Here is a 12770-nt window from a genome sequence, read left to right on the forward strand (position 1 = left end):
TCCCTTTGGCGCTCCAGAGTGCAACTATTAGTGCAAGTCTGCAAATTGCCCCTTTAAAAAAAAAAAAGACAATCCCCCTACCATGTGGTCTGCTGCTGTTCCAGCAGCAGACTGAAGACGGCGCCATTTTTCTCTGCCTTAGATAAGTCCAGAGCCCATTGTGACACGTGAGAGTTCCGGAGTCAATGGCTGAAGGCCCCATTGTGACAGCAGCAGCAGGTGAAGGTTCCGTGCATAGATTCTATCTACTGCAGGCGGGCAGGCAGCAGCAGCGCACCCAGTTGGTCAAAAGCATTAGAATACTACTCACACAGTACAAGACAAAATAGACAAGACTAGCACATTCAAGATCATCACAGACACCATTTTTCCTTCTTTATTGAAATACATATCATACACCACATAATTAAAAGTCAGTGGTCCACAAGAGGGAGCCAATGTTTTACAAAGGAATTTGTGCATGCGGTCACAAATGTAGTATGTATGGCCGAACTACTCGTAGGATACTTCAATTTAAACACTTCATGCTGACAGACAGCAGGCAGGCAGGCAGGCAGGCAGGCAGGCAGGCAGGCAGGCAGGCAGGCAGGCAGGGGCCTAATTTTGTAGATGGCACAATATATTAGCAACACTGTTACAAAGGCCTCATTCGGGCCTACATCTTAACACACCTGTTGCAACCAGCAAAGATTGCTTGATTGCTTGATTGATTGATTGCATATTGGATGCAATCCAATGCTGAACATGCACAGGTGAAAGCAAGGCACAGGAAATGTTGCAAACGGTCCAGTGAAACTGAGCAAATTGCTACATTTGCCACCTGAAACGTGCTTCTTTGACCCTGAAAAGAATTCTCAGAAAGTGTTAAATGACAACTTGCTGGGCTGATTTCAATTCAATCTGTTTTTGGAAACCGGATCAGAGAAGGGGTGCACTGTTCCCGGAGATACTGCAATAACGGGTCAATGCGTGGAGTGGACAGAGCAAGCTCCATTTCCAGCTCCCTGTTCTAAAAATCCATTTAATATATGGTCCCCAAATAGGGGACGTATCAGATATTAAACTGATAAGAACAGATACTACACTTGATCTTAGCCAAAAGGCCGAGAAGCGATAGCCTGAAATGGTTTGCCACTCCAGACGCCCCATGGCCCACAACCAGGACTCACTGTGGAGAGAGCCCAAAAGATGATTGCCCAGGGGAAGACATTTTTTTTCTAAACTCTGGATGCCTTCTCAAATGGCAGTTCTGGTGTGTGTGGGGGCGTGTGGGGGGTGTGTGGGGGTGTGTGGGGGTGTGTTCAATTTGGGCCCAACGCGTTTTTAAAAAATCTGCCTAACTCCGCCTAATCTGCATAACGCCGCCTGATCTGCATAACTCCGCCCATCTGAACACACCCTCCATCCCTTTGGCGCTCCAGAGTGCAACTATTAGTGCAAGTCTGCAAATTGCCCCTTTAAAAAAAAAAAAGACAATCCCCCTACCATGTGGTCTGCTGCTGTTCCAGCAGCAGACTGAAGACGGCGCCATTTTTCTCTGCCTTAGATAAGTCCAGAGCCCATTGTGACACGTGAGAGTTCCGGAGTCAATGGCTGAAGGCCCCATTGTGACAGCAGCAGCAGGTGAAGGTTCCGTGCATAGATTCTATCTACTGCAGGCGGGCAGGCAGCAGCAGCGCACCCAGTTGGTCAAAAGCATTAGAATACTACTCACACAGTACAAGACAAAATAGACAAGACTAGCACATTCAAGATCATCACAGACACCATTTTTCCTTCTTTATTGAAATACATATCATACACCACATAATTAAAAGTCAGTGGTCCACAAGAGGGAGCCAATGTTTTACAAAGGAATTTGTGCATGCGGTCACAAATGTAGTATGTATGGCCGAACTACTCGTAGGATACTTCAATTTAAACACTTCATGCTGACAGACAGCAGGCAGGCAGGCAGGCAGGCAGGCAGGCAGGCAGGCAGGCAGGCAGGCAGGCAGGGGCCTAATTTTGTAGATGGCACAATATATTAGCAACACTGTTACAAAGGCCTCATTCGGGCCTACATCTTAACACACCTGTTGCAACCAGCAAAGATTGCTTGATTGCTTGATTGATTGATTGCATATTGGATGCAATCCAATGCTGAACATGCACAGGTGAAAGCAAGGCACAGGAAATGTTGCAAACGGTCCAGTGAAACTGAGCAAATTGCTACATTTGCCACCTGAAACGTGCTTCTTTGACCCTGAAAAGAATTCTCAGAAAGTGTTAAATGACAACTTGCTGGGCTGATTTCAATTCAATCTGTTTTTGGAAACCGGATCAGAGAAGGGGTGCACTGTTCCCGGAGATACTGCAATAACGGGTCAATGCGTGGAGTGGACAGAGCAAGCTCCATTTCCAGCTCCCTGTTCTAAAAATCCATTTAATATATGGTCCCCAAATAGGGGACGTATCAGATATTAAACTGATAAGAACAGATACTACACTTGATCTTAGCCAAAAGGCCGAGAAGCGATAGCCTGAAATGGTTTGCCACTCCAGACGCCCCATGGCCCACAACCAGGACTCACTGTGGAGAGAGCCCAAAAGATGATTGCCCAGGGGAAGACATTTTTTTTCTAAACTCTGGATGCCTTCTCAAATGGCAGTTCTGGTGTGTGTGGGGGCGTGTGGGGGGTGTGTGGGGGTGTGTGGGGGTGTGTTCAATTTGGGCCCAACGCGTTTTTAAAAAATCTGCCTAACTCCGCCTAATCTGCATAACGCCGCCTGATCTGCATAACTCCGCCCATCTGAACACACCCTCCATCCCTTTGGCGCTCCAGAGTGCAACTATTAGTGCAAGTCTGCAAATTGCCCCTTTAAAAAAAAAAAAGACAATCCCCCTACCATGTGGTCTGCTGCTGTTCCAGCAGCAGACTGAAGACGGCGCCATTTTTCTCTGCCTTAGATAAGTCCAGAGCCCATTGTGACACGTGAGAGTTCCGGAGTCAATGGCTGAAGGCCCCATTGTGACAGCAGCAGCAGGTGAAGGTTCCGTGCATAGATTCTATCTACTGCAGGCGGGCAGGCAGCAGCAGCGCACCCAGTTGGTCAAAAGCATTAGAATACTACTCACACAGTACAAGACAAAATAGACAAGACTAGCACATTCAAGATCATCACAGACACCATTTTTCCTTCTTTATTGAAATACATATCATACACCACATAATTAAAAGTCAGTGGTCCACAAGAGGGAGCCAATGTTTTACAAAGGAATTTGTGCATGCGGTCACAAATGTAGTATGTATGGCCGAACTACTCGTAGGATACTTCAATTTAAACACTTCATGCTGACAGACAGCAGGCAGGCAGGCAGGCAGGCAGGCAGGCAGGCAGGCAGGCAGGCAGGCAGGCAGGGGCCTAATTTTGTAGATGGCACAATATATTAGCAACACTGTTACAAAGGCCTCATTCGGGCCTACATCTTAACACACCTGTTGCAACCAGCAAAGATTGCTTGATTGCTTGATTGATTGATTGCATATTGGATGCAATCCAATGCTGAACATGCACAGGTGAAAGCAAGGCACAGGAAATGTTGCAAACGGTCCAGTGAAACTGAGCAAATTGCTACATTTGCCACCTGAAACGTGCTTCTTTGACCCTGAAAAGAATTCTCAGAAAGTGTTAAATGACAACTTGCTGGGCTGATTTCAATTCAATCTGTTTTTGGAAACCGGATCAGAGAAGGGGTGCACTGTTCCCGGAGATACTGCAATAACGGGTCAATGCGTGGAGTGGACAGAGCAAGCTCCATTTCCAGCTCCCTGTTCTAAAAATCCATTTAATATATGGTCCCCAAATAGGGGACGTATCAGATATTAAACTGATAAGAACAGATACTACACTTGATCTTAGCCAAAAGGCCGAGAAGCGATAGCCTGAAATGGTTTGCCACTCCAGACGCCCCATGGCCCACAACCAGGACTCACTGTGGAGAGAGCCCAAAAGATGATTGCCCAGGGGAAGACATTTTTTTTCTAAACTCTGGATGCCTTCTCAAATGGCAGTTCTGGTGTGTGTGGGGGCGTGTGGGGGGTGTGTGGGGGTGTGTGGGGGTGTGTTCAATTTGGGCCCAACGCGTTTTTAAAAAATCTGCCTAACTCCGCCTAATCTGCATAACGCCGCCTGATCTGCATAACTCCGCCCATCTGAACACACCCTCCATCCCTTTGGCGCTCCAGAGTGCAACTATTAGTGCAAGTCTGCAAATTGCCCCTTTAAAAAAAAAAAAGACAATCCCCCTACCATGTGGTCTGCTGCTGTTCCAGCAGCAGACTGAAGACGGCGCCATTTTTCTCTGCCTTAGATAAGTCCAGAGCCCATTGTGACACGTGAGAGTTCCGGAGTCAATGGCTGAAGGCCCCATTGTGACAGCAGCAGCAGGTGAAGGTTCCGTGCATAGATTCTATCTACTGCAGGCGGGCAGGCAGCAGCAGCGCACCCAGTTGGTCAAAAGCATTAGAATACTACTCACACAGTACAAGACAAAATAGACAAGACTAGCACATTCAAGATCATCACAGACACCATTTTTCCTTCTTTATTGAAATACATATCATACACCACATAATTAAAAGTCAGTGGTCCACAAGAGGGAGCCAATGTTTTACAAAGGAATTTGTGCATGCGGTCACAAATGTAGTATGTATGGCCGAACTACTCGTAGGATACTTCAATTTAAACACTTCATGCTGACAGACAGCAGGCAGGCAGGCAGGCAGGCAGGCAGGCAGGCAGGCAGGCAGGCAGGCAGGCAGGGGCCTAATTTTGTAGATGGCACAATATATTAGCAACACTGTTACAAAGGCCTCATTCGGGCCTACATCTTAACACACCTGTTGCAACCAGCAAAGATTGCTTGATTGCTTGATTGATTGATTGCATATTGGATGCAATCCAATGCTGAACATGCACAGGTGAAAGCAAGGCACAGGAAATGTTGCAAACGGTCCAGTGAAACTGAGCAAATTGCTACATTTGCCACCTGAAACGTGCTTCTTTGACCCTGAAAAGAATTCTCAGAAAGTGTTAAATGACAACTTGCTGGGCTGATTTCAATTCAATCTGTTTTTGGAAACCGGATCAGAGAAGGGGTGCACTGTTCCCGGAGATACTGCAATAACGGGTCAATGCGTGGAGTGGACAGAGCAAGCTCCATTTCCAGCTCCCTGTTCTAAAAATCCATTTAATATATGGTCCCCAAATAGGGGACGTATCAGATATTAAACTGATAAGAACAGATACTACACTTGATCTTAGCCAAAAGGCCGAGAAGCGATAGCCTGAAATGGTTTGCCACTCCAGACGCCCCATGGCCCACAACCAGGACTCACTGTGGAGAGAGCCCAAAAGATGATTGCCCAGGGGAAGACATTTTTTTTCTAAACTCTGGATGCCTTCTCAAATGGCAGTTCTGGTGTGTGTGGGGGCGTGTGGGGGGTGTGTGGGGGTGTGTGGGGGTGTGTTCAATTTGGGCCCAACGCGTTTTTAAAAAATCTGCCTAACTCCGCCTAATCTGCATAACGCCGCCTGATCTGCATAACTCCGCCCATCTGAACACACCCTCCATCCCTTTGGCGCTCCAGAGTGCAACTATTAGTGCAAGTCTGCAAATTGCCCCTTTAAAAAAAAAAAAGACAATCCCCCTACCATGTGGTCTGCTGCTGTTCCAGCAGCAGACTGAAGACGGCGCCATTTTTCTCTGCCTTAGATAAGTCCAGAGCCCATTGTGACACGTGAGAGTTCCGGAGTCAATGGCTGAAGGCCCCATTGTGACAGCAGCAGCAGGTGAAGGTTCCGTGCATAGATTCTATCTACTGCAGGCGGGCAGGCAGCAGCAGCGCACCCAGTTGGTCAAAAGCATTAGAATACTACTCACACAGTACAAGACAAAATAGACAAGACTAGCACATTCAAGATCATCACAGACACCATTTTTCCTTCTTTATTGAAATACATATCATACACCACATAATTAAAAGTCAGTGGTCCACAAGAGGGAGCCAATGTTTTACAAAGGAATTTGTGCATGCGGTCACAAATGTAGTATGTATGGCCGAACTACTCGTAGGATACTTCAATTTAAACACTTCATGCTGACAGACAGCAGGCAGGCAGGCAGGCAGGCAGGCAGGCAGGCAGGCAGGCAGGCAGGCAGGCAGGGGCCTAATTTTGTAGATGGCACAATATATTAGCAACACTGTTACAAAGGCCTCATTCGGGCCTACATCTTAACACACCTGTTGCAACCAGCAAAGATTGCTTGATTGCTTGATTGATTGATTGCATATTGGATGCAATCCAATGCTGAACATGCACAGGTGAAAGCAAGGCACAGGAAATGTTGCAAACGGTCCAGTGAAACTGAGCAAATTGCTACATTTGCCACCTGAAACGTGCTTCTTTGACCCTGAAAAGAATTCTCAGAAAGTGTTAAATGACAACTTGCTGGGCTGATTTCAATTCAATCTGTTTTTGGAAACCGGATCAGAGAAGGGGTGCACTGTTCCCGGAGATACTGCAATAACGGGTCAATGCGTGGAGTGGACAGAGCAAGCTCCATTTCCAGCTCCCTGTTCTAAAAATCCATTTAATATATGGTCCCCAAATAGGGGACGTATCAGATATTAAACTGATAAGAACAGATACTACACTTGATCTTAGCCAAAAGGCCGAGAAGCGATAGCCTGAAATGGTTTGCCACTCCAGACGCCCCATGGCCCACAACCAGGACTCACTGTGGAGAGAGCCCAAAAGATGATTGCCCAGGGGAAGACATTTTTTTTCTAAACTCTGGATGCCTTCTCAAATGGCAGTTCTGGTGTGTGTGGGGGCGTGTGGGGGGTGTGTGGGGGTGTGTGGGGGTGTGTTCAATTTGGGCCCAACGCGTTTTTAAAAAATCTGCCTAACTCCGCCTAATCTGCATAACGCCGCCTGATCTGCATAACTCCGCCCATCTGAACACACCCTCCATCCCTTTGGCGCTCCAGAGTGCAACTATTAGTGCAAGTCTGCAAATTGCCCCTTTAAAAAAAAAAAAGACAATCCCCCTACCATGTGGTCTGCTGCTGTTCCAGCAGCAGACTGAAGACGGCGCCATTTTTCTCTGCCTTAGATAAGTCCAGAGCCCATTGTGACACGTGAGAGTTCCGGAGTCAATGGCTGAAGGCCCCATTGTGACAGCAGCAGCAGGTGAAGGTTCCGTGCATAGATTCTATCTACTGCAGGCGGGCAGGCAGCAGCAGCGCACCCAGTTGGTCAAAAGCATTAGAATACTACTCACACAGTACAAGACAAAATAGACAAGACTAGCACATTCAAGATCATCACAGACACCATTTTTCCTTCTTTATTGAAATACATATCATACACCACATAATTAAAAGTCAGTGGTCCACAAGAGGGAGCCAATGTTTTACAAAGGAATTTGTGCATGCGGTCACAAATGTAGTATGTATGGCCGAACTACTCGTAGGATACTTCAATTTAAACACTTCATGCTGACAGACAGCAGGCAGGCAGGCAGGCAGGCAGGCAGGCAGGCAGGCAGGCAGGCAGGCAGGCAGGGGCCTAATTTTGTAGATGGCACAATATATTAGCAACACTGTTACAAAGGCCTCATTCGGGCCTACATCTTAACACACCTGTTGCAACCAGCAAAGATTGCTTGATTGCTTGATTGATTGATTGCATATTGGATGCAATCCAATGCTGAACATGCACAGGTGAAAGCAAGGCACAGGAAATGTTGCAAACGGTCCAGTGAAACTGAGCAAATTGCTACATTTGCCACCTGAAACGTGCTTCTTTGACCCTGAAAAGAATTCTCAGAAAGTGTTAAATGACAACTTGCTGGGCTGATTTCAATTCAATCTGTTTTTGGAAACCGGATCAGAGAAGGGGTGCACTGTTCCCGGAGATACTGCAATAACGGGTCAATGCGTGGAGTGGACAGAGCAAGCTCCATTTCCAGCTCCCTGTTCTAAAAATCCATTTAATATATGGTCCCCAAATAGGGGACGTATCAGATATTAAACTGATAAGAACAGATACTACACTTGATCTTAGCCAAAAGGCCGAGAAGCGATAGCCTGAAATGGTTTGCCACTCCAGACGCCCCATGGCCCACAACCAGGACTCACTGTGGAGAGAGCCCAAAAGATGATTGCCCAGGGGAAGACATTTTTTTTCTAAACTCTGGATGCCTTCTCAAATGGCAGTTCTGGTGTGTGTGGGGGCGTGTGGGGGGTGTGTGGGGGTGTGTGGGGGTGTGTTCAATTTGGGCCCAACGCGTTTTTAAAAAATCTGCCTAACTCCGCCTAATCTGCATAACGCCGCCTGATCTGCATAACTCCGCCCATCTGAACACACCCTCCATCCCTTTGGCGCTCCAGAGTGCAACTATTAGTGCAAGTCTGCAAATTGCCCCTTTAAAAAAAAAAAAGACAATCCCCCTACCATGTGGTCTGCTGCTGTTCCAGCAGCAGACTGAAGACGGCGCCATTTTTCTCTGCCTTAGATAAGTCCAGAGCCCATTGTGACACGTGAGAGTTCCGGAGTCAATGGCTGAAGGCCCCATTGTGACAGCAGCAGCAGGTGAAGGTTCCGTGCATAGATTCTATCTACTGCAGGCGGGCAGGCAGCAGCAGCGCACCCAGTTGGTCAAAAGCATTAGAATACTACTCACACAGTACAAGACAAAATAGACAAGACTAGCACATTCAAGATCATCACAGACACCATTTTTCCTTCTTTATTGAAATACATATCATACACCACATAATTAAAAGTCAGTGGTCCACAAGAGGGAGCCAATGTTTTACAAAGGAATTTGTGCATGCGGTCACAAATGTAGTATGTATGGCCGAACTACTCGTAGGATACTTCAATTTAAACACTTCATGCTGACAGACAGCAGGCAGGCAGGCAGGCAGGCAGGCAGGCAGGCAGGCAGGCAGGCAGGCAGGCAGGGGCCTAATTTTGTAGATGGCACAATATATTAGCAACACTGTTACAAAGGCCTCATTCGGGCCTACATCTTAACACACCTGTTGCAACCAGCAAAGATTGCTTGATTGCTTGATTGATTGATTGCATATTGGATGCAATCCAATGCTGAACATGCACAGGTGAAAGCAAGGCACAGGAAATGTTGCAAACGGTCCAGTGAAACTGAGCAAATTGCTACATTTGCCACCTGAAACGTGCTTCTTTGACCCTGAAAAGAATTCTCAGAAAGTGTTAAATGACAACTTGCTGGGCTGATTTCAATTCAATCTGTTTTTGGAAACCGGATCAGAGAAGGGGTGCACTGTTCCCGGAGATACTGCAATAACGGGTCAATGCGTGGAGTGGACAGAGCAAGCTCCATTTCCAGCTCCCTGTTCTAAAAATCCATTTAATATATGGTCCCCAAATAGGGGACGTATCAGATATTAAACTGATAAGAACAGATACTACACTTGATCTTAGCCAAAAGGCCGAGAAGCGATAGCCTGAAATGGTTTGCCACTCCAGACGCCCCATGGCCCACAACCAGGACTCACTGTGGAGAGAGCCCAAAAGATGATTGCCCAGGGGAAGACATTTTTTTTCTAAACTCTGGATGCCTTCTCAAATGGCAGTTCTGGTGTGTGTGGGGGCGTGTGGGGGGTGTGTGGGGGTGTGTGGGGGTGTGTTCAATTTGGGCCCAACGCGTTTTTAAAAAATCTGCCTAACTCCGCCTAATCTGCATAACGCCGCCTGATCTGCATAACTCCGCCCATCTGAACACACCCTCCATCCCTTTGGCGCTCCAGAGTGCAACTATTAGTGCAAGTCTGCAAATTGCCCCTTTAAAAAAAAAAAAGACAATCCCCCTACCATGTGGTCTGCTGCTGTTCCAGCAGCAGACTGAAGACGGCGCCATTTTTCTCTGCCTTAGATAAGTCCAGAGCCCATTGTGACACGTGAGAGTTCCGGAGTCAATGGCTGAAGGCCCCATTGTGACAGCAGCAGCAGGTGAAGGTTCCGTGCATAGATTCTATCTACTGCAGGCGGGCAGGCAGCAGCAGCGCACCCAGTTGGTCAAAAGCATTAGAATACTACTCACACAGTACAAGACAAAATAGACAAGACTAGCACATTCAAGATCATCACAGACACCATTTTTCCTTCTTTATTGAAATACATATCATACACCACATAATTAAAAGTCAGTGGTCCACAAGAGGGAGCCAATGTTTTACAAAGGAATTTGTGCATGCGGTCACAAATGTAGTATGTATGGCCGAACTACTCGTAGGATACTTCAATTTAAACACTTCATGCTGACAGACAGCAGGCAGGCAGGCAGGCAGGCAGGCAGGCAGGCAGGCAGGCAGGCAGGCAGGCAGGGCCTAATTTTGTAGATGGCACAATATATTAGCAACACTGTTACAAAGGCCTCATTCGGGCCTACATCTTAACACACCTGTTGCAACCAGCAAAGATTGCTTGATTGCTTGATTGATTGATTGCATATTGGATGCAATCCAATGCTGAACATGCACAGGTGAAAGCAAGGCACAGGAAATGTTGCAAACGGTCCAGTGAAACTGAGCAAATTGCTACATTTGCCACCTGAAACGTGCTTCTTTGACCCTGAAAAGAATTCTCAGAAAGTGTTAAATGACAACTTGCTGGGCTGATTTCAATTCAATCTGTTTTTGGAAACCGGATCAGAGAAGGGGTGCACTGTTCCCGGAGATACTGCAATAACGGGTCAATGCGTGGAGTGGACAGAGCAAGCTCCATTTCCAGCTCCCTGTTCTAAAAATCCATTTAATATATGGTCCCCAAATAGGGGACGTATCAGATATTAAACTGATAAGAACAGATACTACACTTGATCTTAGCCAAAAGGCCGAGAAGCGATAGCCTGAAATGGTTTGCCACTCCAGACGCCCCATGGCCCACAACCAGGACTCACTGTGGAGAGAGCCCAAAAGATGATTGCCCAGGGGAAGACATTTTTTTTCTAAACTCTGGATGCCTTCTCAAATGGCAGTTCTGGTGTGTGTGGGGGCGTGTGGGGGGTGTGTGGGGGTGTGTGGGGGTGTGTTCAATTTGGGCCCAACGCGTTTTTAAAAAATCTGCCTAACTCCGCCTAATCTGCATAACGCCGCCTGATCTGCATAACTCCGCCCATCTGAACACACCCTCCATCCCTTTGGCGCTCCAGAGTGCAACTATTAGTGCAAGTCTGCAAATTGCCCCTTTAAAAAAAAAAAAGACAATCCCCCTACCATGTGGTCTGCTGCTGTTCCAGCAGCAGACTGAAGACGGCGCCATTTTTCTCTGCCTTAGATAAGTCCAGAGCCCATTGTGACACGTGAGAGTTCCGGAGTCAATGGCTGAAGGCCCCATTGTGACAGCAGCAGCAGGTGAAGGTTCCGTGCATAGATTCTATCTACTGCAGGCGGGCAGGCAGCAGCAGCGCACCCAGTTGGTCAAAAGCATTAGAATACTACTCACACAGTACAAGACAAAATAGACAAGACTAGCACATTCAAGATCATCACAGACACCATTTTTCCTTCTTTATTGAAATACATATCATACACCACATAATTAAAAGTCAGTGGTCCACAAGAGGGAGCCAATGTTTTACAAAGGAATTTGTGCATGCGGTCACAAATGTAGTATGTATGGCCGAACTACTCGTAGGATACTTCAATTTAAACACTTCATGCTGACAGACAGCAGGCAGGCAGGCAGGCAGGCAGGCAGGCAGGCAGGCAGGCAGGCAGGCAGGCAGGGGCCTAATTTTGTAGATGGCACAATATATTAGCAACACTGTTACAAAGGCCTCATTCGGGCCTACATCTTAACACACCTGTTGCAACCAGCAAAGATTGCTTGATTGCTTGATTGATTGATTGCATATTGGATGCAATCCAATGCTGAACATGCACAGGTGAAAGCAAGGCACAGGAAATGTTGCAAACGGTCCAGTGAAACTGAGCAAATTGCTACATTTGCCACCTGAAACGTGCTTCTTTGACCCTGAAAAGAATTCTCAGAAAGTGTTAAATGACAACTTGCTGGGCTGATTTCAATTCAATCTGTTTTTGGAAACCGGATCAGAGAAGGGGTGCACTGTTCCCGGAGATACTGCAATAACGGGTCAATGCGTGGAGTGGACAGAGCAAGCTCCATTTCCAGCTCCCTGTTCTAAAAATCCATTTAATATATGGTCCCCAAATAGGGGACGTATCAGATATTAAACTGATAAGAACAGATACTACACTTGATCTTAGCCAAAAGGCCGAGAAGCGATAGCCTGAAATGGTTTGCCACTCCAGACGCCCCATGGCCCACAACCAGGACTCACTGTGGAGAGAGCCCAAAAGATGATTGCCCAGGGGAAGACATTTTTTTTCTAAACTCTGGATGCCTTCTCAAATGGCAGTTCTGGTGTGTGTGGGGGCGTGTGGGGGGTGTGTGGGGGTGTGTGGGGGTGTGTTCAATTTGGGCCCAACGCGTTTTTAAAAAATCTGCCTAACTCCGCCTAATCTGCATAACGCCGCCTGATCTGCATAACTCCGCCCATCTGAACACACCCTCCATCCCTTTGGCGCTCCAGAGTGCAACTATTAGTGCAAGTCTGCAAATTGCCCCTTTAAAAAAAAAAAAGACAATCCCCCTACCATGTGGTCTGCTGCTGTTCCAGCAGCAGACTGAAGACGGCGCCATTTTTCTCT

General features: G+C 47.0%; 9 non-coding genes across 9 annotated transcripts; all 9 read right to left on the reverse strand.

Moving 5' to 3' along the window:
• Positions 1 to 924: 924 nt before the first annotated feature.
• Positions 925 to 1115, reverse strand: LOC138656637 (U2 spliceosomal RNA). Its single transcript, XR_011316940.1, has one exon. It is a non-coding gene; the product is annotated as a U2 spliceosomal RNA (small nuclear RNA).
• A 1213-nt stretch (positions 1116 to 2328) lies between these two features.
• On the reverse strand, positions 2329 to 2519 carry LOC138656638 (U2 spliceosomal RNA). The gene has a single exon (XR_011316941.1). It is a non-coding gene; the product is annotated as a U2 spliceosomal RNA (small nuclear RNA).
• A 1213-nt stretch (positions 2520 to 3732) lies between these two features.
• LOC138656639 (U2 spliceosomal RNA) lies at positions 3733 to 3923 on the reverse strand. The gene has a single exon (XR_011316942.1). It is a non-coding gene; the product is annotated as a U2 spliceosomal RNA (small nuclear RNA).
• A 1213-nt stretch (positions 3924 to 5136) lies between these two features.
• LOC138656640 (U2 spliceosomal RNA) lies at positions 5137 to 5327 on the reverse strand. Its single transcript, XR_011316943.1, has one exon. It is a non-coding gene; the product is annotated as a U2 spliceosomal RNA (small nuclear RNA).
• Positions 5328 to 6540: 1213 nt separating this feature from the next.
• On the reverse strand, positions 6541 to 6731 carry LOC138656642 (U2 spliceosomal RNA). Its single transcript, XR_011316945.1, has one exon. It is a non-coding gene; the product is annotated as a U2 spliceosomal RNA (small nuclear RNA).
• Positions 6732 to 7944: 1213 nt separating this feature from the next.
• LOC138656643 (U2 spliceosomal RNA) lies at positions 7945 to 8135 on the reverse strand. The gene has a single exon (XR_011316946.1). It is a non-coding gene; the product is annotated as a U2 spliceosomal RNA (small nuclear RNA).
• Positions 8136 to 9348: 1213 nt separating this feature from the next.
• Positions 9349 to 9539, reverse strand: LOC138656644 (U2 spliceosomal RNA). The gene has a single exon (XR_011316947.1). It is a non-coding gene; the product is annotated as a U2 spliceosomal RNA (small nuclear RNA).
• Positions 9540 to 10751: 1212 nt separating this feature from the next.
• LOC138656645 (U2 spliceosomal RNA) lies at positions 10752 to 10942 on the reverse strand. The gene has a single exon (XR_011316948.1). It is a non-coding gene; the product is annotated as a U2 spliceosomal RNA (small nuclear RNA).
• A 1213-nt stretch (positions 10943 to 12155) lies between these two features.
• On the reverse strand, positions 12156 to 12346 carry LOC138656646 (U2 spliceosomal RNA). Its single transcript, XR_011316949.1, has one exon. It is a non-coding gene; the product is annotated as a U2 spliceosomal RNA (small nuclear RNA).
• Positions 12347 to 12770: the final 424 nt, after the last annotated feature.

Source organism: Ranitomeya imitator, unplaced genomic scaffold (assembly GCF_032444005.1).
Source record: "Ranitomeya imitator isolate aRanImi1 unplaced genomic scaffold, aRanImi1.pri SCAFFOLD_1560, whole genome shotgun sequence".
NCBI lineage: Eukaryota > Metazoa > Chordata > Amphibia > Anura > Dendrobatidae > Ranitomeya > Ranitomeya imitator.